Raw genomic sequence first — 25,449 nt, 5'->3', positions numbered from 1 at the left:
ATATTTTACCAACATCTATAGATTATTATGTGCATTGTACGAATCTCAAGTGCCGAAATTAGAAGCATGGTCTTAAAGGAACCTGGGCATTTCTTAGGCATGTTAAGGAACCTGTCCAAGGTTACACAGTTAATGACTAAAGAAGTCGAGGACTAAAATTTAAACTCTATTTTTTAAAAAAAACTTAATGTAAATTGTTTTTTAGATAAACTCCTGAGTTAATTTAAATAGCTAAATTCTAATCCGAGCAAATCTCAGTTTGGAAATCAGACGTCTATGGTATATAGTACAAAGAGGAACACTTTTTCTCAGTTGAACAGTTATGTAGATTTATATGCATATTTCATAGTTTTAAAAAATTACAAAGATCAATGGTTTGGTAGCTGGCTGAAATAATTCCATATTTTAAAAATCTGTAGGAGGCATCTGTTAGCAGTTTTGAGTTTCTACCGCAGACTAACAATTTGGTGATAGCAAGCTGTCTTCCAATTAATGTTCCAGAAAACATTTTATTTCAAGATTTTCAGGTCCAGAGCCAAGATTTCCTGGGATTCAGTTATATGAAGCATCGTAGTTTTTGCCTTTTATAAATTTTTCACATCTAGGGTTAATAAGCAGTGCGTCTTGAAGAAATGTCTCGACTTCCTAAAAAAGTTTAACCGAGACCTGCCTTTAATCTTTCCTATCCTAGTGGATAAAGTCAAAAAAACATTTAGAATCGCCATCACGTTATATTTGTATCATTCCTTTCTCAAAATTATACAATTTCCCGTGTGTGCATGTGTGTGTGTGTGTGTGTGTGTGTGTGTGTGTGTGTGTTCCCTTAGCAGACTCTACAAGCGTTCACCCTCCCAACGAGGTTCACTTGGTTTTCGGAGGCTCGTTTCCCCACACCCCCACAGGGTTCATTGTGTAAAATCACACCCTCTACCATCTTCAAAACGCAGGAGACTAACCTTCCTTATGAAGCCTTTCGGACGACTTCCTCTTAGCCGCCAGACCTGGGTCCACGGAGTCACATGCAACACACTGGGTACATATTTGGTTTCCATGCTTTCCTGCCTTCTGTTACTATTACGCTCGGAGCTTCTAAATGGAGGACGGCACTTAATTTCTCTAGCACCCAACACAGTGCCTGGCCACTCAATTATCTGTCGGGTGAACAAATAAAACAAGACCTAAAGCCAAACTGATGACCAATATGCGCTCATTCTTAATAGTTACAACTTTTCCTTTTTCTGTGCTATTTCAAATAATAATGCAGAAAATGTGAAAATCTATACTAATGCTTTTTTTTGTTTTCATCTGAAAACTGAAAAAAAAAAATAGTAGACAAAGTCTCATGTTCTGGCATTTACTGTCTGTCTTGTCCTATAGCTCCTGGTTTATAAACTGTCAGCTCTACGAGCCTATAAACTTTATGGATATGGGACTAGTATCTTATCCAACCCCCTATCAAGTATAAACCCACCGTAGTGTCAGCCACAGGCACCGGAAAATTATTTGGGGGAAATGCCTAGGAGGGAGGGCCAGCATGTGCTTACTCTCCTCAGATGGGAAAGAGAGAACAGAAGCAGATAAAGAGAATGTGTGTATATGCAAAAGGCTATTATCACTAGAATTAGCACAAGTACAAGCAGAGAAGTAAGGAGGAAATTGGGCACATAGTGTGCACATCAACCTCTTGGAAAGAAAAAACCAGGAAGTTTCCGTACATGCTGATCCAGGCAGGCCCCACACAGACCACCAGGGACAGCACAGAAGCTGTAGGGGAGAATGGGTGGGGAGACATTTTAGGTAACTGGTCACTTGGCCTCCAGGACAGCCAACAGTCAGATGTTTTATAGCTCTGAGAGTGTTAAACTTCTACTGTGTGAAGCCAAATGTATATGTATACACACATATATGTGCAGTTAAAAACTATAAATCTTGGGGCGCCTGGGTGGCTCAGTCGGTTAAGCGTCCGACTTCAGCTCAGGTCACGATCTCACAGTCTGTGAGTTCGAGCCCCGCATCGGGCTCTGGGCTGATGGCTCAGAGCCTGGATCCTGCTTCCGATTCTGTGTCTCCCTCTCTCTCTGCCCCTCCCCCGTTCATGCTCTGTCTCTCTCTGTCTCAAAAATAAATAAAAACGTTAAAAAAAATTAAAAAAAAAAAACTATAAATCTTTTTGTTGTTGTGTAACACCATCCACACCAGTACAGAATGGGCACTAGGTCAATTTCATTTTTTTTGAACTTCAGGCTGGGATGTGTATGTTGCCACCGTGGTAGAACTAGTGTCTCCTGACGTGCCTAAGAAATGTGGCAGGTAGGCACTATTTGCTGAATGAATGGTTTCTTACTAAGCCCTTAACACTTAGAATACTCTGGGATGGAGTGCCCGGGGTGGCTCCTCTGTAAGCATCTGGCTCTTGATTTCGGATCAGGTCACGATCTCATGGTCCTGAGATCAAGCCCCGCATCGGGCTCTGGGCTGAGCATGGAGCCTACTTGGGATTCTCTTTCTCCCTCTCTCTCTCTGCCCTTTCCCTACTCTCTTTCTCTATCAAAATAAATAAATAAATGAATGAATAAAATAAAATAAATATCTAAAACCTTGGTGATGATGGTCTCATTACAGGTGACATTGCCAATGGAACATTTATAGAGCATACGCTAGGACTGTCTCTAGAACAAGGTCTCTGCACATTTTTTATCCTCACATTTGGGGAAGACAGGTGTTAAGGCAGTTTCATGAATGAGAAGTGGGCTCAGGTGTGACAATGGTGTAAGGTAGGTATCAGAGGCCAGATCTGAACCCCAGTCTTCCAATGCTCTTTCCACTGTACCCCAGCTGCCAGTGAAAAGTCCAGACCCTGGGTGTGACATGTGTTACAGAAGAATGCCACTTCCCACCTTTGGTTGTTAGGAAACTCAGTGAAAATTATACATTACCTCCTTGCCCCAAACTAGAGCGATCAGAGCTAAAAAGTATAATTTGGAAAGCAGGCATAGAGAATACTAAGAATTCCCACAGACAACTCACCACCTCCTTCCCTCCCAAGTGACTATTTCCCTCCAGAAGAATACAAAGAGAAGACTTTCAGCTGACATTAGACAAATCGTAGCCTATGCTCCACTCATCCTTCAAGCCCCTAGCATCCAGGCTTTATTGTAGTGTGTGCTTACACTCTACCAGTGAGCCTTCCCGACGGCCACCCCATCTACCTATGCACTCTCGGCCAGATCCCACATCCCCTGGAGTCCTAGGAGTTACTGAGCCTGTCTCCCAACCTCACCCACCATCACCTGCCCTTTGTTCTGCCCTCTCATTATCTCCAACCTTGCTCCCTGTTCCTCTGGGCCCTGTCTGTGCATTCCACAAGGAAGGTGCAATATCATAAGAAGAAAGAAAGAAAGAAAGAAAGAAAGAAAGAAAGAAAGAAAGAAAGAAAGAAAGAAAGAAAAAGAGAGAAAGAAAGAAAAGGAAGAAAGAAAAGGAAAGAAAGAAAGAAAAAGAAAGAAGGAAAGAAAGAAAGAAAGAAAGAAAGAAAAGAAAAGAAGAAAGAAAGAAAAAGAAAGAAAAAGAAAAAAAGAAAAGAAAGAAAGAGAGGAAAGAAAGAGAAAGAAAGAAAGAAAAAGGAAAGAAAGGGAAAGAAAGAAGTAAAGGAAGGAAGGAAGGAAGGAAGGAAGGAAGGACTGAAGAAAGAGAGAAAATTTCCCACCCCAAACACAAACCTGTACAATCCTACCACTCTTTCCTTTCCACAGTCGAGTGGTGCTTCCAGTAAAGGGAGCAGGACATTTACTTAGTGCTCCCTTACACTTTGTAAATACAGCCACTGCTAAGTTTTAATGTATGTGTAAATATTCAACCTAATTGAGCACTTAGCACGATATGGGATGAATATTTTTAGCTAAGTATAATAAAGAGTGGTAATTTTAAATAAAGTTTCCTTGGGGAGTATAAGGAATGTTCAGGGCTTTCCAAAAAAGTGTCTTTCATAAACTGCTTACTGCCAAGTGTTCTCCCTGCTAAGGGGACGCTGGTCAGCTGTGCTGGAGAGTAATGGGGATCCTAAGAGCTGACTTTGGAAACAAGTCAGAACACGACCCACATCCATTTCCCATTTAGATTCTTGAAGAACCATCAAATCCAATATATATAAGATGCCTTCTGCTTGCTCCTCAGATAGGAAAACATACAACAGAATCAAACAAACTATAAGGCTGACATAAAACGAAAAATGAAATGTCTACCCAAAGAATTATAGTCTAGAGCAGTGTAAGACCTAAGGGGGAAAAAGTGATTGTTTCCTGATAGGGTTACTGAAGGTCAGAAGTGAACTTTTAGGGAAAATTAAAGTTTGCTATGGTATTTTTTCATCTTTCAAAGTAAAAACTAAGCTCCTTTCCTTTAACAGGTAATGTGGAATGTACCTGTCCCTGTCATCCACTGATCTCTCTAGAATATTCCATGGCTTTTCCTTATGGGCCAGAACCCTCATGTCCAAGGGCATCAGAGTGATTCTCTACCTCCTGTCCTCCCTCAAATCAGTGCCAGCTTGTGGCTTGACAATGCGGTGGGGATTGGGGCAGACACACTGTGAACAGGGAGAAAAAGTGGCTCCTGGAATGTTATTTAAAGAGATCTAAATCTATAGCATGTAGGAGCCTTTGGAAAAAAAATCTGAATAAAATAATAGTCATGAGTACTCAAGTACATACAAGGCACCGTGCTAAAACTACACATACATGATTTCATGCAATCCCCAAATGGCTCTCTGAGGAAGGTACTGTTCGTGGAATCCCTGTTCTGCATGAGGGAATCTGGGCATAGACAGTTCAGGTGCCTTCCCTGCCATCTCAACGCTGTTCTGTGGGAGACACTGGGTTTGAATGAGATCAACCTGAAAGGCTCATGTGCTTTTAACACAGGAAGAACTTCAAAGTGTTTTCAAATGGAGAACACAACTAAGCAGTGCACGTTCAGAAAGCCATTTGGTGTTGAGAGGAAAAATGATGGGACTCAATGTTCTACACATGCAGGAAAAAGTCAAGGCCATAGCCAACATCCCTCTTATACCTAAAATTAAAAAAACTGGTCCCTTGAAAATCAACCAGGAAAAAAAAAACAAGAAAGAAATAGAGGCTTCAGAGTTAAATATGGATTTGTGGTTGTGTGAACTAACTTGGAAAGAAAACAGACGACTTCTTGTCTACAATAAACATTAAATCTCAGTTGTCTACAATGTTGAGAAATGGGATATTCCACATAAGATAATTTTGTCAGGACTACAAATCTGCATGCGGAATGTAAGCCCAGTTCAGCGGCATATTTGGACACGGCAAAATGCAAGGCCTCTGGCTGGGTTTTGCTCTTCGTTAAGAGACTTCTACTGTTGCTCACAATGTGATGCTACTACCAGTTACTGCTTGCTGCTGTCTCCTGCCCACACTAGATGCCAGCCTCGTTGCGGGACTGTCTTGCTCAGGACAGCTCGTCAGCTTCATCTCTGTACTAACCGCGCACTAGAAAACCAGATGGCTAAGAATCTTAGAGAGGTGTCTGGTATCAACCTGAATCCATTCTACGGTCCATACATGGGTTTCATAAGAGACTTGTCCGCGTTCATATAGACCGGGAGTAAGCTGGACCCTCGTCTTTGTCCTTCAAGCCGCCTTTGAACGCATACGTTCTCTCCATTAACTCCCAGATGGCTTGATGCCCCCTACAACAAGACCCTGGGCCTGCTTGCTTGACCACATCCACCTTGACCAGCTGTCCCGGCCATGACCTGGCCTGCCCAAAGCTGTCGTGCTTGGCTTAGCCCTCCCGGTCCTATGTGTTCCTCCGAAACAGGCCTTGTCACAACTGCTCTGGCTGCTCAGGAGCCTCCGCTACCCACTTCCTGGTTTTTACTGGCTGTGTTTCAGAACAATGGGAGATCACGGATAAGTAATTCTAAATCAGTAAGGATTTCTTTTTTTAAAATTTTTTAATGTTTATTTATTTTGTAGAGAAAGAGAAAGAGCGTGAGCAGGGGAGGGACAGAGAGAGAGGGAGACACAGAATCTGAAGCAGGCTCCAGGCTCTGAGCTGTCAGCCCAGAGCCCGACGCAGGGCTCGAACCTAGGAACCGTGAGATCGTGACCTGAGCCCAATTCGGACACTCAATCGACTGAGCCACCCAGGTGCCCCAGTCAGGATTTCTTATAAGCACTGGACGATTTGAGTGGTTTGGGAACTAAATGACCAGTTTGCCGATTTAGTGGGGCACAAGCTCTTACAGGTGGTTCCTCACACAGAAACACTACCCTGAGTTTACGATCCCATAAAGTAGCAACGTTAGACTATGAGATTAGAGACTATGAGAATATGTTCGGAGTCTGCACATATTCACGCAGTCTGAACATACGCCAACATCTTTGGTTTACTAAGTAAAGTTTTATAGTGACCTGTTCATGTGGGTTGGACAGAGCCAGACTGGATAATTCCTGCCGGCTCTTTGAGGACACGGCCAGGTCTCTCACATTCACTGCTGTATCACCACTGCTCCCCCTGCCACCAGGCATATGGTAGGCACTCAACAAAAATCTGAGATAAATGTCTAACTCAAGGCTAAAAGTCATTCCAGGGCTTCAGCTCTGTGCCATCAATCTTCCTCAAACACATCAGCAAGTTGCTATTTCTGCCTTCCCCTTCACAGCTGGTAGATGAACCTGCCAAATTCTGACAACTTCCATTCTCCCTTCTAAGTCATTCAAACTTCGTGTGTTGTTGTATGACTTGTGACTATTACATTACATGCATCTGATTTCACAGTTAAAAGTATGAGGACCATATAATTTCTTGTCCATGGAAGGACATTTCAAGATCGAAAAGAAGCACTATTAATAATCACACTGAGACAAGAGACATAAACTAGGGATCTCTGGGGCAAACGGGGACATACGGTCATGCTCATTTTAAGTAGGGTGATAAAGAATCTCAGCTTAGCCAAAGTGAATTCTGACTACACATCCTGGACCGAAAACAGAGAAGACTGGTGCAATTTTGAGGACAAGTTAAATGGGACGAGGGCACAGCAGTGGCCTGTTCTATTTCAGATTATCCCAACAGAGGCACAAATGTTAAAGGTAGCAAGACTGGCAGTTCTAAGGGTACCTACTACAAGATGGCTTAAAAATAAAACAGGGGCACGTAGGTGGCTCAGTTGGTTAGGCAGTCAACTGCCGATTTCGGCTCAGGTAATGATCTCGTGGTTCGTGAGATTGAGCCCCGTGTTGGGCTCCACACGGACAGTGCGGAGCCTGCTTGGGATTCTCTCTCTCTCTCTCTCTCTCTCTCTGCCTCTCCCCTGCTCATGTGCTCCCTCTTTCTGTCTCTCAAAATAAATAAATATTAAAAAAAAAAGTAAGGGGCGCCTGGGTGGCTCAGTCGGTTAAGCGTCCGACTTCGGCTCAGGTCACGATCTCGCGGTATGTGAGTTCGAGCCCCTTGTCGGGCTCTGTGCTGACTGCTCAGAGCCTGGAGCCTGTTTCAGATTCTGTGTCTCCCTCTCTCTCTGACCCTCCCCCGTTCGTGCTCTGTCTCTCTCTGTCTCAAAAATAAATAAACGTTAAAAAAAAAATTAAAAAAAAAATAAATTAAAAAAAAAAAAACAATTTGCATTGGTTGGAAGCATAGTTTTTAGAGAATTAAATTACAAGATTCCCTCTTCCTCCAGTATAACTTTATACTTTTCTCAGTAACCAAGAAAGATTCCTAGGCCAGACCCTTTTAGCCAAAAAGTTCCCTGTATAGTACCCTCATTGGAGTTAAATTAACAGGAAGATTAAAAAGTCAGGAGAAGGAGACTCAACATTGTTAGCTACCATATAAAACTTGGAGTAGCAACACATTTTCCAAAATGTTTCTCTTTTCATACTCAGTGGGTCTATTCTTTCAGTCAGTCACAGCGGCTCTACAGGCAGGACTCTTACCTGAGGGAATAAATTCTAGCAAAACCTCAAGTTTTCATTTACTTTTTTTCCTCACTGATTTCAATTATAAAAGTGGGATTTCTCCTACTGGAAAAATACAGTGAAACAAGCAGAATATAAGGGATGACTTTGCTGGATAATTTGTATCTAATATTTATTTGGATGAACAAAGTTCTATTGTTATGCCACCGGGCATAGGAGGGAATTTACAGTATGTGCCCCAGAACAGAGATGTTAAGTGCTATGGTATTCAATAATAACACCTCAAGGGAAGTTTGAATACAGAGCCAATGCTATTTTATAACTCCTGCTTGTAAGAGCAAATTTTGGGGGCACCTGGGTGGCTCAGTCGGTTGAACATCCGACTTCGGCTTGGGACATCATCTCACAGTTCGTGAGTTCGAGCCCCGTGTCGGGCTCTGTGCTGACAGCTCAGAACCTGGAGCCTGCTTCAGATTCTGTGTCTCCTTCTCTCTCTGCCCCTTCCCCGCTCATGCTCTGTCTCTCAAAAATGAATAAATGTTAAAAAAAAAATTAAGAGCAAATTCTTAATGATAGGAAGTTCTGACTTCCGGGGACAAAATTTATCATTCTATCATATAAAAGTACCTGGAGATTCTGTCATACTTGTTTTGGGATACCAGAGTATTGGGGAAAAAACAGGTAAATGATGTAAAAGATGCTGATAAAAATATACATATGTACATTTCATTAATAAAAAATTAATAGATGATACCTTCATAGGTCTATTTTATCAGTGTCTCTTGCATTGTTTTCTCATGTTTATAGGTGTCCATGCATGAAGAGGTAGGTGGGTTTATGTGCTTTTTGAGAAAAAGCCGTTTATAAATGATTTTATTAATATTTCTAAACTGTTATTTTTGTTGTTCATTGAAATATTTTAGAACCTCAAATTTTCTGTTCCCACATTCCTTAACAATAAGGAGAGCATGTAAAATGAAATGAAGCAAAGATCTTTTTATTTCTCTGTTAAATATAATAAATATGAACACACTCCAATCAGGACATTTAATTTTCATTCAACAAATACTTACTGAGAACTAGGCATGGTCTGGCACATTGCTAAGCACCAGAGATAAAAATTTGCATGCTAGTGATATCTTAAAATTGGCTCAAGGGCATCGATAGCCATATGCATGATCGTTACTGACATAAGCATGAGAAGGAATTTCCACACGTGCCCTACTACCATTAATCTGCAAACTCTGTCTCCTGATCATTTCAGTCTTGAATTATTTATTATTACTTAATTCTACATAACAACCCACATATAAATGGGTTCTGCAAAACTGATATCAAATATCTATCTCAGCCAGGTCTCAAAAGTTAGCGAATTCAAATGTACAGCTGTAAATAGTTAACAGTATCAGTTTATACTGCAGGATGGATTGTGCTGAATTGATTGTATTGAATTTGAGTATCTCCTATGCTCCTTAGTCCAAAATGTTATTGAAAGATACTTAAAACTGGGACTGTTTCGTTGTTGTTCATTCACTTTATTCCTTACTTAAAAGATACTGAATGCAAAACGCCTTCAGCTTCAAATTTTAAAAAGATGTGGCTTTCTCATATATTTAAATTGGCTACTAAAATCCAAATGCAACTTTGAAAGCAGTTTCCCAAATGTCACATGCACCTGTCAAATACAGCTTACAAAAATGAGAAAGATGACAAAGACAAGCTTTTGCAGGACATGGCACACACATAAGCTCTCAGAAGCTTTCAAGTGGGTGAAGAGATAAAATTGGGGAGAAGTGGGCACACACAGAGGAAGCTGGTTGGGTGCGTGTGAATTTTAAATTCCTATAACTAAAATCTCCCTGCAAAGTCAATTAGGCCAAAATGTAATCTTTAATTACTAGAGACCGGAACATTGTCTAGACTAACAGAACTCACTGGGTAGGTACTAATCTTGTAATTGAATAGAACATGCCATTGCTTTAAGTCTGTCAAACTTCAATCGATGATCTGGAATAAAAATAGATCCTACATTTCATAGTCAACCAACTGTCATCTTTCTAAAATCTCTGCAGCTAAGAACACAGCAGAAGTGAAATCAGATGGAGAAGGTGGTGGTGATAGAGCTGAAAGAAAATAAAAATAACTTCCCACATAATTTGGTTGATAAAATATTTTTCAACAATGGATTCCATTCTTTCTCGATGTAGCTCATTTTAAAAACTGTGTGTGGCGAATAGATCAGTGCTGGGCACAGAGCAGCTTCTGTAGGCCCCTGTACGTCTTTCTCCAACTTGTCACATGGAAGGCGGACATGAGCTCATTCATCCCATGCTGAAAATCTACAGATGTGAGGAGGGGACCTAAAGATTTCTGAAGGGATCACAGCGCACTATTTTAATTAGGAAGATAAAACATTATTTTAGGCAAACAAAGTGAACAAACGCTAAATCTGAAAAGAAGAAGGACAGAGCTTGGCATCTGAATACGCAGCACAGGGTTCTGAAGAGAGGTTCACATCACAGAGAAGGAGGGAAGCTCTCAGCAATTCTCTGTCACTGAGTTGGCTACAAGTCACCTACATCCAAAACATGCAGAGTGGATGTTAGGAACACAGGATTTATCATCACACACCCTGGAGTGAAAGCCCACCTTTTATCCAAATTAGCTGTGTAACTTGGGCTAGAGCGTGTGTTTCATCTGTGAAGTGAAATATTTTTGCCTATTCTCACAGGGTTAGTAATTTACGTAAAGGGTCTAGTATATCAGGTGGTCAATACAGAATAATCATTACTATTATTCTATAATTACAGTGACGGCCACACGATGCTCAATAATGCCAACACTCCCCAATTCTGAGGATGAGGAGGAAGGAGACAGGAGAGCGAGACATCATTTCCAGGTTACCTACAGTAGTTCATGGAGACCAAGGCCACTGGTGAAACCCCTACACGTTCTAGGACATCAAGCCATCAGCCAATATCTTGGCTCTACTGTGATTCTAGGTTTCTCATTAATTACAGATGCAACGTAAAATACAGGATGCCCAGTTGAGTTTGAATTTCAGATATACTTATCCTAGAAAATCACTGTTTATCTGAAATTCGAATTCAACCAGATGTCTGATATTTTTATTTGTAGAAGCTGGTAACTCCAATTCTACTGCCTCTTTTCTCTTTACCTAGTTCACTTAAAGGGGGCCTGAGGAAATTCTGTTTTATCTTTAATTCCCAGAGACTGCGAATGTGGTTTCTAGAAGTGCAACAAACAGCACTATTCACTTACAAAAGTTTTTTTTAAGCTTCTCCAAACTTCCGAGGATTTTTTACCATGATGTCACCTGATACTTATTCTAAACAGCTGCTGGTATGTGCACTCCCACTTTACAGATGAGGCAACCAAGGCAGAGAGATGGGTGGTCATCACCCAGCAACTGCAGTTAACCTGTTCTTACTATAATCCTTTGCATATAATCAGATTCCATATATCTTCCCTCTACCAAGAGGATATGAAAAAGTTTTAATTTGGCAACCTAAGAGTCCATCGATAAGTGAATGGATAAAGAAGATGTGGTATATACATATGATGGAATATTACTTAGCCACAGGAAAAACAAGAAATCTGGGGCACTGGCTGGCTCAGTTGGTAGAGCATGTGACTCTTGATCTCAGGGTCATGAGTTGGAGCCCCATGGTAGGCATGGAGCCTACTTAGGAAAAAAAAAAAAAAAAGAAATCTTACCATTTGCGACAACATGGATGGACCTAGAGGGTCTTGTGCTAAGTGAAATAAGTCAGAGAAAAATAAATACCATATGATTTCATTTATATGTGGAATCTAATAAACAAACAAAACAAAACAAAATGGAAACAGGCTTAACGACACAGGAGACAAATTGTTGGTTATCAGAGGGGGCAGGGTTAGGGGGCGGGCAAAACAGGTTGAAGGGGATTAAGAGGTATAAATTCCAGTTATAAAATAAATCATAGTATTCAAAATCTATAAACTCAACACCCAAAAAACAAATAACCCAGTTAAGAAATGGGCAGAAGACATGAATAAACACTTTTCCAAAGAAGACGTCCAGATGGCCAGTGGACAAATGAAAAGATGCTCCACATCATTCATCATCAGGGAAATACAAATCAAAACCATGATGAGAAACCACTTTCACACCTGTCAGGATGGCTAACATTAACAACATAAGAGACAAGTATTGGTGGCGATGCGGAGAGAGGGGAACCTGCTTGCACTGTTGGTGAGAACGCAAACTGGTGCAGCCAATCTGGAGAACAGTATGGAGGCTCCTCAAGAAAGTAAAATTAGACCTATCCTACTACCCAGCAAATGCACTATTAGTTATTTACCCAAAGGATACAAAACTACAAATTCGAAGGGGTATGTGCACCCCAATGTTTATAGCAGCATTATCAACAATAGGCAAACTATGGAGAGAGCCCATAGAGAACTGATGAATGGATAAAGAAGATGTGGTGTGTGTGTGTGTGTGTGTGTGTGTGTGTGCGCGCGCGCGTATTAAATGGAGTATTACTCATCCATCAAAAAGAATGAAGTCTTGCCACCTGCAATGGTGTGGATGCCATTTGCAATGTGATGTATTATGCTAAGTGAAAAAAGTCAAAGACAAATACTATATGATTTCACTCATATGTGGAATTTAAGGAACAAAACAGATGAACATATGGGAAGGGGTAGGGAAGAGAAGAGAGGGAAACAAACCACAAGAGGCTCTTAATGACAGAGAACGAACTATGGGTTGATGGAGGTAGGTGGGTGGGGGATGGGCTAGATGGGTGATGGGTACTAAGGAGGGCACTTGTCATGAGCGCTGGGTGTTGTATGTAGGTGATGCGTCACTGAATTCTCCTCCTGAAACCAGTATTGCAATGTATGCTAACTAAAATTTAAATGAAAAAAAGGAAAGAAAAAAATAAAATAAGTAAATCACGGGGATGTACTGGACAGCACAAGGAATATAGTCAATAACATAATAACTGTATGGTGACAGATGGTAACTACACTTACTGTGGGGATCATTTCATAATCTTGAAGATAGATAATCACTATGTACACCTGAAACTAACAGGATATTGTATGTCAATTATACCGCAATTTAAAAAGTTTTATTGTGTATTACGGAACAAAGCACATTAAACATAGCTTTTCAAATTCCCCTCTCCTCCCCAGTTTGACATATTGGAGTTCTTATTCATGGATCATCTAATCTGTCAAGGGCCTTCCTGCTCTAATTTTTCTTGATCGATGACCCATAAACGTTGCTAAGTCCCAAGGCCAATTTTTTCAAGACTCTCAGACAGAATTTGTACCTCCAGACAGCCTCACAGCCTGCTATTCCTCCTATTTCATCGTGCAAGACAGATTCGACCATGCTAAAGGAGTGTGCAGTCCCATGGAGCTGGTCAGAGGCATCACAGCGGCTTGCACCTGAGCATGAAGCATCACACTCCAGGTTGTGTGCGGCTGCTGGAGAGCCGGTTCAGCGCATTATTACTCCCCAGTCACCCACGTCACTAGAGCCAGTTCTCCGAAGGCCGTTCTGGCTTCCCTCCGCACAAATCACCTTCTATTTCCTCCACAGACTTGTCTCTACCTCTGTCTTTTCAGACAGACTGAGAATGCATGAACTGTGAGCCGTAATAAACACTCTTACTGCTACGGCTCCAGTCTTTGCTGCAGCATTATTTCTTGAATGGTTGCCTTGTTCCTCTATACTTTCCTACATGTTTATGTACATAATAAACAAGATGGCAGAAGAGGGAAAGGGGGTGGGGGATGGGCGGAATGGGTGAAGAGAAAAGAGCATAAGGAATACAATATTATAATAGCCATGTGATGGGGGGGGTGCAGATGGTAGCTAAACTTGCGGTGAATGTAGCATAATGTAGAAACTTGTCAAATCACTAAATTACACACCTGAAACTAATGTAACATTGTATGTCAGCTATACTCTAAATAAATAAGATTGCAGAGACTGTAGCTTTCATTGGCTTTATAGCTAGTACATTACCATATACTGCACGTATCTTGTAAAATGTGTGCTTTTCTGAAAGTCAAGTCCTGCTAAAAAGAGAGCCTTTAAAGACACCTCGCCATTCCATTTCTCTCTGTATTTTTGGGACACTTTATCTTAACAGTGAATATTAACAAGTACAACCTGGTACTCCTGATGTCTGTAGTCCAAACACCCTTCTTTCTAGAATCAAGATAATAATGAAAATAATAATAGCTACCATGTGCTCGTCTTATTCTAAATGTCATGTTGCACAATTAAGTTCTAAGTCCTCTTAAACAGAGGAACTGAATAACTTGCCTGATGTCACATGACTAGGGACTCGCCCAATGTCAGAAGAAGAAACAGAGCAACCAAGTAACTTGCCCAATGTCACAGTTATGTTCTTCACCTATACATTATCCTAATGCCCTATTTATTTTATTATTATTAAGTCTATTTATTTATTTTGAGAGAGAGTGAGCAAATCCCAAGCAGGCTCTGCACTGTCAGCATGCTTGAACTTATAAACCTTGAGATCATGATTTGAGCTGAAATCAAGAGTTGGAGGCTTAACTGACTGAGCCATCCAGGCACCACCCCCCGCCATGCCCTAACTTAAAATAAAACTCTCTAATGTTTATTTATTTGAAAGAGAGCGAGCAAACAAGAGACGGGCAGAGAGAGAGGGAGACACAGAATCTGAAGCAGGCTCCAGGCTCTGAGCTGTCAGCACAGAGCCCGACACGGGGCTCAAACCCAAGAACTGTGAAATCATGAGCTGGGCTGAAGTCAGACGCTTAACTGACTGAGCCTCCCAGATACCCCTAAAACAAAACTCTTTAGCTAAAGTTTTACATGAAATATATACATCTGGGCAGAAGGGAGAGGGGTATAATGAAAAAAAAAAATACTGAAAAATGATCTAATTAGTATCCCTGGCTTTTTCCTAAACATCCATCACAGGATTATTGACATGTCTTGATTACAATGTCACTCTGAAAAACTAAAATCAGTTAGGAAACTGATGTTTTAACTCCAACAGTCTTATTAAACTTGTAAAATACATAGAAAACACTGAAAATTAATGGTAATTGTATCACATAAAAACAAAACCCTGGAACTGAAACTTAAGAAAAAGATCGTAATGTAGTCCAGCAAACGTTTCCTCTGTCTCCCAGCCATTGGGCCATCTGGATAAACTGAATTACTTCAACATTCTGAATTCACCACTCATAACAGATGCTAATATAACTGGGAGAAATGTACAGAAAGAAGGCCTGCCTCCTTCTCTGATGCTGACTTACAGAACAGCTAAAGTACAGTTACATAGAAGAAATAGCCAGCATCATACTGTACTATGTGATGTTCTATAGAGCAGGATATTTTGTGTGTGTGTGTGTGTGTGTGTGTGTGTGTGTGTGTGTACAGGAAAGGGATGTTCACGTACATGACTAGTTTAAAACTGTGGGTGGGAGGTTAGAATGGAAGAGAGCCAAAGCATAAGAGACTCTTAAAAACTGAGAACAAACTGAGGGTTGATGGGGGGGTGGGAGGGAGGGCAAGGTGGGTGATGGGTATTGAGGAGGGCACCTTTTGGGATGAGCACTGGGTGTTGTATGGAAACCAATTTGACAATAAATTTCATATACTGAAAAAAAATAAAAAATAATAAATAAAACTGTGGGTGGGATATAGGGGTATTAATAAGGCGTATTCTTTCAGGAAATAGCTGAGTAAACATTGTATTTAACACACTTCGCCTAAGAAGTACATGCCTCTTAATGCAGAAGACATTCTAGTTAATGGCCTTTTATCTATTTTAGGGAATCTCTCCAACCCTCCCCCCCCCTAAAAAAATGCCAAATGTTTATGAGACAACCCATTTGGGTAATAATCCCTCCTCCAAGTTCATGTATCTGTAATAAATTGGGGCAAGCTGGAACCAAATGTCTTAATATAATTGACTTATCTCACCTACCAAGAAGCAATGACTATGTGGGTAATTGCTTAGGGGCACAGATCTTAAAAGTATATAATGAAAATAAAATTTTAAAATATTTACTGGTCTTACATTTCAAGACCACGGTCATACCTATAAAATTGTGTCTATACATTGATGTGCCAAATGCTGTTTTCTCTCACTCAGAATTGGTATGTGGGTAATACATTTTTATTTATAGAATTTGAAAGTTAATAGATCTTTTATATAAATGGCCGGGTTTTAATTTTGTTGTTGTTTAAAAATTTTTAAGTGGGTTGAATGCAAATGCCTTATAAATTACCTAATGAATTTCTGATATGAAATGTTGTAACAAATTTAAATGTTACAGAGAAATTCTGTTAAGAAAAAAAAAACTCATGTCTTGTGATTTTCACTGAAACTAGGGCATTTATTTAAATGTAAAAAATGTGTCAATATGAGTAATTAAACACAGCAACAGAAATATGATTATATATTCCACAGGAAAAATTCCAGAGCAAAATATTAGATCAAAAGAAGGAAACTCATTGAATTAACATGAGAACAACTTTAAAGAAAAAAAATGAAGAAAGCTCAGATCATTAAAAGTGATACACCTAGCTGGTTTCTTGATACAGATGTCATTAATTGAGGGCTAGAGAAAACACAGAATACACTATTTTGATCCTCAGAGAGCAGTCAGGAACAGAACAGTCTAGGACTTCAGCTACCATATGCCAGCATGGGTTCTAGAAAAAGGAGTGTGTGTAACAATAGCAGCTTGAGTTTTTATTACATTCTAGGTACTATTCTAAGTACTTTCACATCTAGTAACTTAATTACTGCATACTGCAGATGCTATCAGCAACCCGATTTTACAGATGAGGAAACTGAGGTACAGAGGAGATAACTGTAAGCCAACCTCAGAACCAGGAAGTGGCAGAACCAGGACTCAAATCCAGGCAATCTCCCTCCAGGATCCGTGTTGTTAGCACTGCAGTCTACACTGAGCAGCGAGGACTAGGAAGCTAGCACTGGAGGACTGTGTAAAGGCATCAAGGGCAATATTCTCTTTCTGTAAATTAAGGCTCAATCACAGTGGTCTGTAGAAGTGTTCCTTGCCTCCCAACTGCTTGCTTCTTTCACAACGTTCCTTATCACCTTTACAATCACCTGAAAACTAACTTGGATCACACTGACAAGGATAGTTTAAAGCTTACAAATTTGCTTCGACTCTCTGGTCAGGGTGCCATTACAGGTTTACAACAAACAAATATATTTGTTTAGTTCTTGAACACCCCTCTGTTATTATTAGCAGATACCTCTATAGCAGTAACATCATAAAGCAGTATTCTCCTATGAAATTTTTTGCTGATGCACTCAGAGAATGAAACACTATGAAAGGCGGACACCATGATGCAAAGGGATAAGCAGTTTCAACAAGTCAAACTCCATACTACTAACTAGCAGAGGACTGTACTGAAAAGAATTCCTTTGGGACTATTTTGGATTAGCAACTTAAATGTTAGAATAATAGCTGCTGAATCTAATGAATATTAAAGTTCCTTCAAACACTGAGAGGCTATGATTTTTTGTGTGTGAAAACAAAATTTCTGGTGCTTTAGCTGATGCACCTAAGTATACTATGGGAAGATGTGCCATGACACTACTAAACATTAGGATATGTTCCCACTACGTGGAAAAATAGCAAGTGACTATTTCTTAGATGATGACGGGCAGGCCACTTTGTTAAGGTGGGGGAAGAATTCCCAGAAATACCAATCATGAATACTAGTTCTAGGACACATAACCAGCTCACCATCAGGAAACACTGGGTTTCCTTTCATAGGCGCACAGCGACCTCTACTGGTATAAATGTAGAACCCCCAAATGCAATTTTCTCCGTAAGTGAATTTTCAGAGGAACGAAGAATATCTAAAATATGGATTATATAAAATAAGATAAAAACAGAGATGGAGGCAAACCATAAGAAACTATTAGATACAGAGAACTGAGGGTTGATGGAAAGGAGGTGGGTGGGGGGATGGGCTAAATGGGTGATGGGCATTAAGGGCAGCACTTGTTGGGATGAGCACTGGCTCTTATATGTAAGTGATGAATCACTAAATTCTACTCCTGAAACCAAAAGTACACTATATGTTAACTAATTTGAATTTAAGTGAAAAAAATCTATTCTCTTGGAACCTTTAAAAAATCTTTTTTAATGTTTACTTTATTTTTGAGAGGCAGAGACAGGGCGTGAGTGGGGGAAGGGCAGAGAAAGAGGGGGACACAGAATCTGAAGCAGCCTCCAGGCTGAGCTGTCAGCACAGAGCCGACATGGGGCTTGAACCTATGAACTGAGCAGAGGTGGGACGGTTGACCGACTGAGTCACCCAGGTGCCCCATCTTTAAAAAATCTTTAACTGCAAAAAATTCCTTCCTCTACTAGTATTAAATATTCCAATTAAAATAGTCCACATATATAATATCATAGGATGGAAAGAACTTTAACAAAAAGAATGAAAAGAACTGGAAGGACTTTCATTTAAAAAATTAATCCTGCTGGTAATAGCAAGAATAAAGTATCATGGTATCAAAGCTGTTCTAAAAATAAAAAAAAAAAATCTTTTTGGAAATACTTCTAATATATATGCATGAAAGATTACCAAAGGTACCAATTGTAAAACAATAATTATATATTTAAAATTCTCAAATGCTTTGAAACTTTCAGTTGTCAAATATTATATGGCCCATTTTCTCATGAATATTTTGCTTTCTCGTTTTCAAAATAAGATGTAAAGCTGTGGTTGTTTTCCTTTTAAGTCTCAAAGGTTATCAGAAATAAAATTAATTGTAATAGGTTTATTAAGTTTATTAAATTTTCAATGGGTGAATTTTACCTACATGTGAAAAAATGTCAAATAATACTTGACCTCAAAGACAGCCCTCACATTATATATAATGCCTTATTACACAACAGACATGCACCTACAAGTATGACTGAAATAATGTACATGAGTTCAAAGGAAAGCATGAGTTTTAAAAAGCTAACAGGAATATTTCTGATTCTTGTAGGCTGAAATAATTTCTTTGAAATTTCATTTCCATAACTTTCCACTGCAGAAAATGAAGAGCTCAAAATGATACCTTTGTTTTTAAAAAAAAATTTTTAATGTTTATTTTTTTTGAGAGAGAGAGAGAGAGAGAGAGAGAAAGACAGAGTGTGAGCGGGAGAGGGGCAGAGAGAGGGAGACACAGACTCCAAAGCAGGCTCCGGGCTTTGAGCTCTGAGCACAGAGCCCAACATGGGGCTTGAACCCACGAACGGTGAGATCATGACCTGAGCCGAAGTCGGACGCTCAACCGACTGAGCCACCCAGGCGCCCCTTGAAATGATACTTTTTTTTTTTTTTTTTTTTTTTTTAAATTTTTTTTTTTCCAACGTTTTTTATTTATTTTTGGGACAGAGAGAGACAGAGCATGAACGGGGGAGGGGCAGAGAGAGAGAGGGAGACACAGAATCGGAAACAGGCTCCAGGCTCCGAGCCATCAGCCCAGCGCCTGACGCGGGGCTCAGAGCCTGACGCGGGGCTCGAACTCACGGACCGTGAGATCGTGACCTGGCTGAAGTCGGACGCTTAACCGACTGCGCCACCCAGGCGCCCCGAAATGATACTTTTAACTGATGAATAATCAAGCCAAATTTTATTCCAACTGTGGGGAAATAAAGCCTCTCTCATCTTGCTCATATTCTTTTTTTTTTCAACAAGCATAAGAAAAACAGCTGAGGATTAGTGAGTTAGCTGGGTTTTGCACAGAATATACACACAGATTAAATGTAGCGTTCAAGAAATATTTTACTGCTTAAGTAAGAGTAATGGATTAGAAAAAATGAAGACGTTTCTATTTAACTTTGAAAAACTAGGATTTAAAGTTTCTATATTTCCTTTTCGCCATTTCCATTTAATAATTTATCAGTCAATATTCGTGGCACGACATGTAAGCACCGCCAGGAACAAACAGGTAAATAAGGCACTATCCTCGCTTCTGAGGAATTAACAGCTAATATGGAAAATCGGATTGCTATTCAAATAATTAAACACTTGCTTTATTATTTTTTTAATGATTTTTTTTTTTAATTTATGTTGAGAGAGAGAATCCCAAGCAGGATCCACACTGTCAGCGCAAGCCTGATGTGGGGCTTGATCCCCCGACCCTGGGATCAGGACCTGAGCCAAAATCAAGAGTCAGATGCTTAACCACAAAGCCACCCAGGTGCTCCAAGAATAAATTTTAAATAGCTTATCTTTAATATGCAGATTTTCACTAAAAAGCTATCTAAGATTTCTTCACAACTCCCTACCCTCACCCCCCACAGCAACACCTGTAGCCACTTTTTGGACCAAGGCCTATCTATACTAACCCTTGTTAAAGCAATTTACCACCACATAACCCTCCTCCTATTCAACCAATCATATCAACAAAATATGCCCCAGAATCACATGCCGAAGGTACACACAGCTTTTAGCAAGAAAAGACAAAGTGAAAACCCATGAAGTCTATCACAGTCCTGCCTGAATGCTTCATACTCTCTCCTCTCAGCCTGCAGGAGGAGGCTTCACTCACAGCAGGATAACCTGACATTACAAAAGCAATTTTCTGAAAAACAGCTCTCATTCCCTGAAAGAATGAATGGCTTTTAAAATTATAAAGATTAAGTCAAGAAATTCTAGGTAAATACTGAAACCTCTAAAATAACATGTCCAAAAAAGCAATAACATCTGCCAAGACTGAGTATGAGAGAGAGAAACAGGAAACAAATGAAATATGCCTCAGTAGATTAGTTAACTAAATTATGGTTAACTAAACACTGCAATATTATGCAAGCATGAAAAACAATGATATGATTATATGCACTGGAAATCTCTAGAAAGGTCCATGGGAAAACAGTGGTTGCCTCTGCAGAAGAAGAACAGGCTGGCTGGCTAATTTTGAATTCTTTACTTTTACAACCTTTGGTGTTTGTTGAATTTTTCATGATGAACACGTATTATTTAAAAGGAGAAAAATAATCATGAAATAAATAACTATCTTGAATGACAACAAACAAACAAACAAACAGCTGCTCTATGAGGAGCAGTAAGAAAACAGGGGAATTACTAAGTCAGTGTGGAAGTTTTTCACAACAAAAAAATAAACAGGGGCACCTGGCTGGCTCAGTGGGTAGAGTGAGCAACCCTTGATCTCGGGATTATGAGTTTGAGTCCCACGTTGGGCGTGATTACTTAAAAATAAAGTCTTTAAAAAAAATAAATAAGTACCTTTGGAGTACCTATTTCTTTTTCTTCTTTTTTGGCCAAATGCATATTTTGATAAACTCATTTGTCAAAATAAACTAAATCAATTTTAAAAAATAAACAATGACTGAATTGGGTTAAGTGTCAGTACTCCTAAAAGGAAATAAACGTTCACACAAGAGTTCTACAGTGTGGGAGTGTTACGTTTTTATAAAATATTTTCTATCTCCACAGTTTTCCTCACAAATTGTCCTGTTTGCTTTGCTCCAAATGTTAACACTCCAAGAATTAACTCTGAGCAACACTCTGTTCTCCTTCCCCTGTGGAAGCTTCTGTTACACACATCTCAAAAGCATAAACGAAGTGATAACACAGGATGAACGATTTGTACAAGTCCTCAAGACACTCGGATAACAAATTCTGTGCTCAGGACAGAATGCTACACGGGGACCAAGAACACGGTAAAAACAGTTTTGAAAACAACCTCAATTCAAAAACACCAACACTGCTTTTAAAAGTGGATTAAGTTTTGGGGCTCAGTTGTTTAAGTGTCCGACTTCAGCTCAGGTCATGATCTCACAGTTCGTGAGTTCGAGCCCCACGTTGGGTTCTGTGCTGACAGCTCGGAGCCGGGAGCCTGCTCTGAGTTCTGTCTGTCTCTGCTCCTCCCCCACTCTCATTCTGTGTCTCTCTCTCAAAAATGAATAAACATTAAAAATAATTTTTTTAAGTGAATCAAGTTTTAAGGATCCACAATGCTATAACTGGCATTCTGGCAGATATTTTTTTTTTTCCCTGTAATCTCTGCACCCAATGTGGGGCCTGAACTCATGACCCCGAGTCAAGATTCGTATGCTCTACCAACTGAGTCAGCCAGGTGCCCTTACTTTTCTTTTTTACATTTTTAAAGAATTATAGGAAAAACAAAACAAAACAAAACAAAACACCCAAACAGTAAAAGCAACTATATGATCTGAGATTCCACAGTATAAAATTTCAATTTAGTAACTAGTATAGGTAGAGATCAACTGGAACAGAGCAATCGGGGGAGAAAACAAAGGCAGGGTGGAGTTGTGGCTGAAAACTACTTAATGCTCACTTGTCTGAAGGGTGAAGACAGAGGGTGAAGGAGGTCAGATGTGGAAGCTGAGGAATTCAATTTGGACTTGCGAACTGATCGTTTATTACTCATGCATTTCAGTTAGGGGTAGATTTTGCTCGGTATAAAAATGTGTGTTGTAGAAAGTGACAGTGCATGGGGTGGGATGGTTAACTTTAAATATCTGAAAGGTGCGAAGGATAGATGAATTTTAAAATGGACAGAGGAAGGCAGAAAAGACAGCAAGGAAAAAGTAAACACTTATTTCACAATTTCACCTGAGGCTGACAACGTATTTTCAGATTCAGTCTGTGTTCCCAAAGCACCTGTGTGTGTGTATACTCCTTATAAATTATATAGAAATCTACACATGTAAAGAAACCAAAAACAAGCCTTTCACTGAGTCCCGACTGACCTTAGAAAATATTTAATCTTATCAGCAGTGAGAATAATTTTACAACGCAGATGTTTTTGTGGCTGTTAATTATTATGAAGTCCATTCACTTGTCCATTTTCAAAGATGTATCATTAGGAGACCGAAACAGTAACATTCCGCATCTTCATCAAATGATTAGTAAAGCTGATGATGAAATGAGGACTCTACCCCTCATGACTATCCATCAGAATTAAAATCCTGTACCTATGAAATCATCTAGCAATGGCAAAATCCTACTGGAGATTGCCAAATGAGATGAATGTTAATAACTCTCTCCAAACTAAGTCCTTCAAAATTACATTTTTTGAAAAACTTTAAAGGAAAACTTACAGTATATCCCAAAGGGGATATATCTAGAACTACATAAGTAGTAAAATGAATTGACAATCCTGAAGGCATGAGGATTGTCCTTTGAAAGAGTTACAAATGTTTTATATGCAGCTAAAAGCTTTCACATTACTAAGTCCAAATTTAAATGGTGACATCTTTTCGGAGTTTCACAGCAGAGACTGCAGATCCTCTATTTTAATAACTAAAAGCACAGTGCAACGTTGTAGTAGATGTGAAATGATCTTTGGAGAACTATCTAGAAAAACTGAGTATTACTTTTTGCTATGGCTAATGGCTTTTTTACTCTGTAGTAATGCTGTGTTATGAGCATTTTATTTTTGACAATTATCAAAACTTCAAAATCTTTCTTTCTACTTGGAAACTTACTAATTAGGCTTTTTATGGAGAGACTATAACACCCACCTTGATGGAATCTAGTTAGCTACTTAATTCCTCATTTAAATAAACAACTAATTTGCAAACCAAAAGGCTCTACAGTCCACATCAAACTAACTATACTATATAGTTACATGAATAATGAATCTGTATTATGATGGAGTCTTAAAAACAGGACTACAAAATTCTTTGCCTTTAAGAAAAAAACATGTGTTTTGGGGTGCCTGGGTGGCTTAGTTGGTAAGCGCCTGACTCTTGATTCTGGTTCGTGAGACAGAAAGGTCCCACGATAGGCTCTGCACTGACAGTGTGGAGCGTGCTTGGGATACTGTGTCTCCCTCACTCTCTGTCCCTCCCTTGCTCACTCCCTCTCTCAAGAATAAATAAATTTAATTAAAAAAAAACTATGTCTTTAGGTTAATAGAAAACAATCCAAATTAAAAACTACATATACAGAAAAAAAAAGGTTAAAATCAGAAAAAAATCTGCCTTGTTAAGTGCTTTTCTTAGGAAAGAAGACAGAATGCACATTTGCGTCTTAGGTAGAGAACTAATCCACCCAAAATGCAAAGTGCATTATTGCTGCTTATAAGTATCTTCTAAAACAAATACAACTCTTGGGTTTTATAGGTTGGTTAGAAGATGGATAAACAAATTGCTTCCTTCCTATTGTGGCTCTTCTCATATTACAAACAAGAGGTTCTAGTTTCAGTTATAATTATCAGCATGGGCACATTAGACAGGGATATTTCAGTTTCAATGTTAACCAGGAAACGAGAATGAAAAGTAGCACGCTGTATCTTACAGTCATGGGGAATAAATATTTCTGGGTTCCATTCTTTACTCCACCTATCAGGAATATAAAGAAATCCATTTATCTGTTAAGTATTTAATTTGCTTATCAGTCAAGTAACAAAATGGTAATATTAACCAAAGGTCAATAAAGCTAAAGGGGAGCCAGGTGCAATAATAAAAAGGGAAACTCCAAGATCAAGTGTTTCTACCCAGCAATAAGTAAATTATACATAATAATATCCCTCTCATCGCCCCAAAACAGGCTACTTTCACTTGTCCAGCTTCTGAGTGTTCTAGAATTCCTATTTCAACTTTTTTTTTTTTTTAAAGCTTAGCTGCTAGAATTTAAAAATACCAGTTCAATGATCATTATAACACACTCTAAGGACAAGCCTAATAATTACAGGAATTTGAAAGGAGTAGCCCAACAGCAAAACAGGAATCCTTCAACTCCAGACACTGGTAATGTTGACATTATTATAGAAACGGAATTTGGGGCGCCTGCCTGGGTGGCTCAGTCAGTTAAGCGTCTGACTTCGGCTGAGGTCATGATTTCACGGTTCGTGATCTGGCTCTGCGCTTCACAGCTCGATTCATATCCTCTGTCCCCATCGCTCTCAGCCCCTCCCCCACTCATGCTTTCTCTCCCTCAAAAATAAACATTGAAAAAAAAAAGACATTTGATTTAATGAGATTTGACAGATTAAACACAACACAGGATGGGCTGCTTATGCAGTGTTAATGCCTTAAGGGGGGAACTGTTGACTTTACTAGGCATCAAGAAGTCGATTGCACTGTAAGAAAAAGGGCCACACTGGGCCCCAAAACATCAGACTACGTAATGTACGTTTGGCTTCCACCTGAGAATAAGATGCCATCTATAAGATGGTCTTCTGGGAAACATCCCACTAGGAAAAGACCTAATACACAGAAAATGGCATCTAAGAAGGCCACTTGCTAGAATAATTTCATAGAAAATTACAAATGCCTCAATCAGTGGTTCTCAAACTTTAGTATGGGTAATAAGTGACCCGACTTCTGGTTAAAGATGCACGTTTCCTCACCTCACAAAGCTTTTAGCTTTGCTCAGTCTTGGGAAGGGCTCAGTCTGCATTGTAAACAAACCTTTTGGGTATTCTAATTCAGGCTACCC

General features: G+C 39.5%; 1 protein-coding gene across 1 annotated transcript in view; it reads right to left on the bottom strand.

Moving 5' to 3' along the window:
* SCAF8 (SR-related CTD associated factor 8) overlaps positions 1-25,449 on the bottom strand; it is a 158,918-nt gene that overhangs the window by 18,840 nt on the left and 114,629 nt on the right. Inside the window, 1 exon segment of the mRNA XM_042940135.1 lies at positions 957-1,151. The gene's annotated coding sequence lies outside the window, so the exon portion shown is untranslated.

The sequence above is a fragment of the Panthera leo genome, chromosome B2, assembly GCF_018350215.1.
Source record: "Panthera leo isolate Ple1 chromosome B2, P.leo_Ple1_pat1.1, whole genome shotgun sequence".
Classification (NCBI taxonomy): Eukaryota; Metazoa; Chordata; class Mammalia; order Carnivora; family Felidae; genus Panthera; species Panthera leo.
This window is presented reverse-complemented; position numbering and strand designations above follow the sequence as displayed.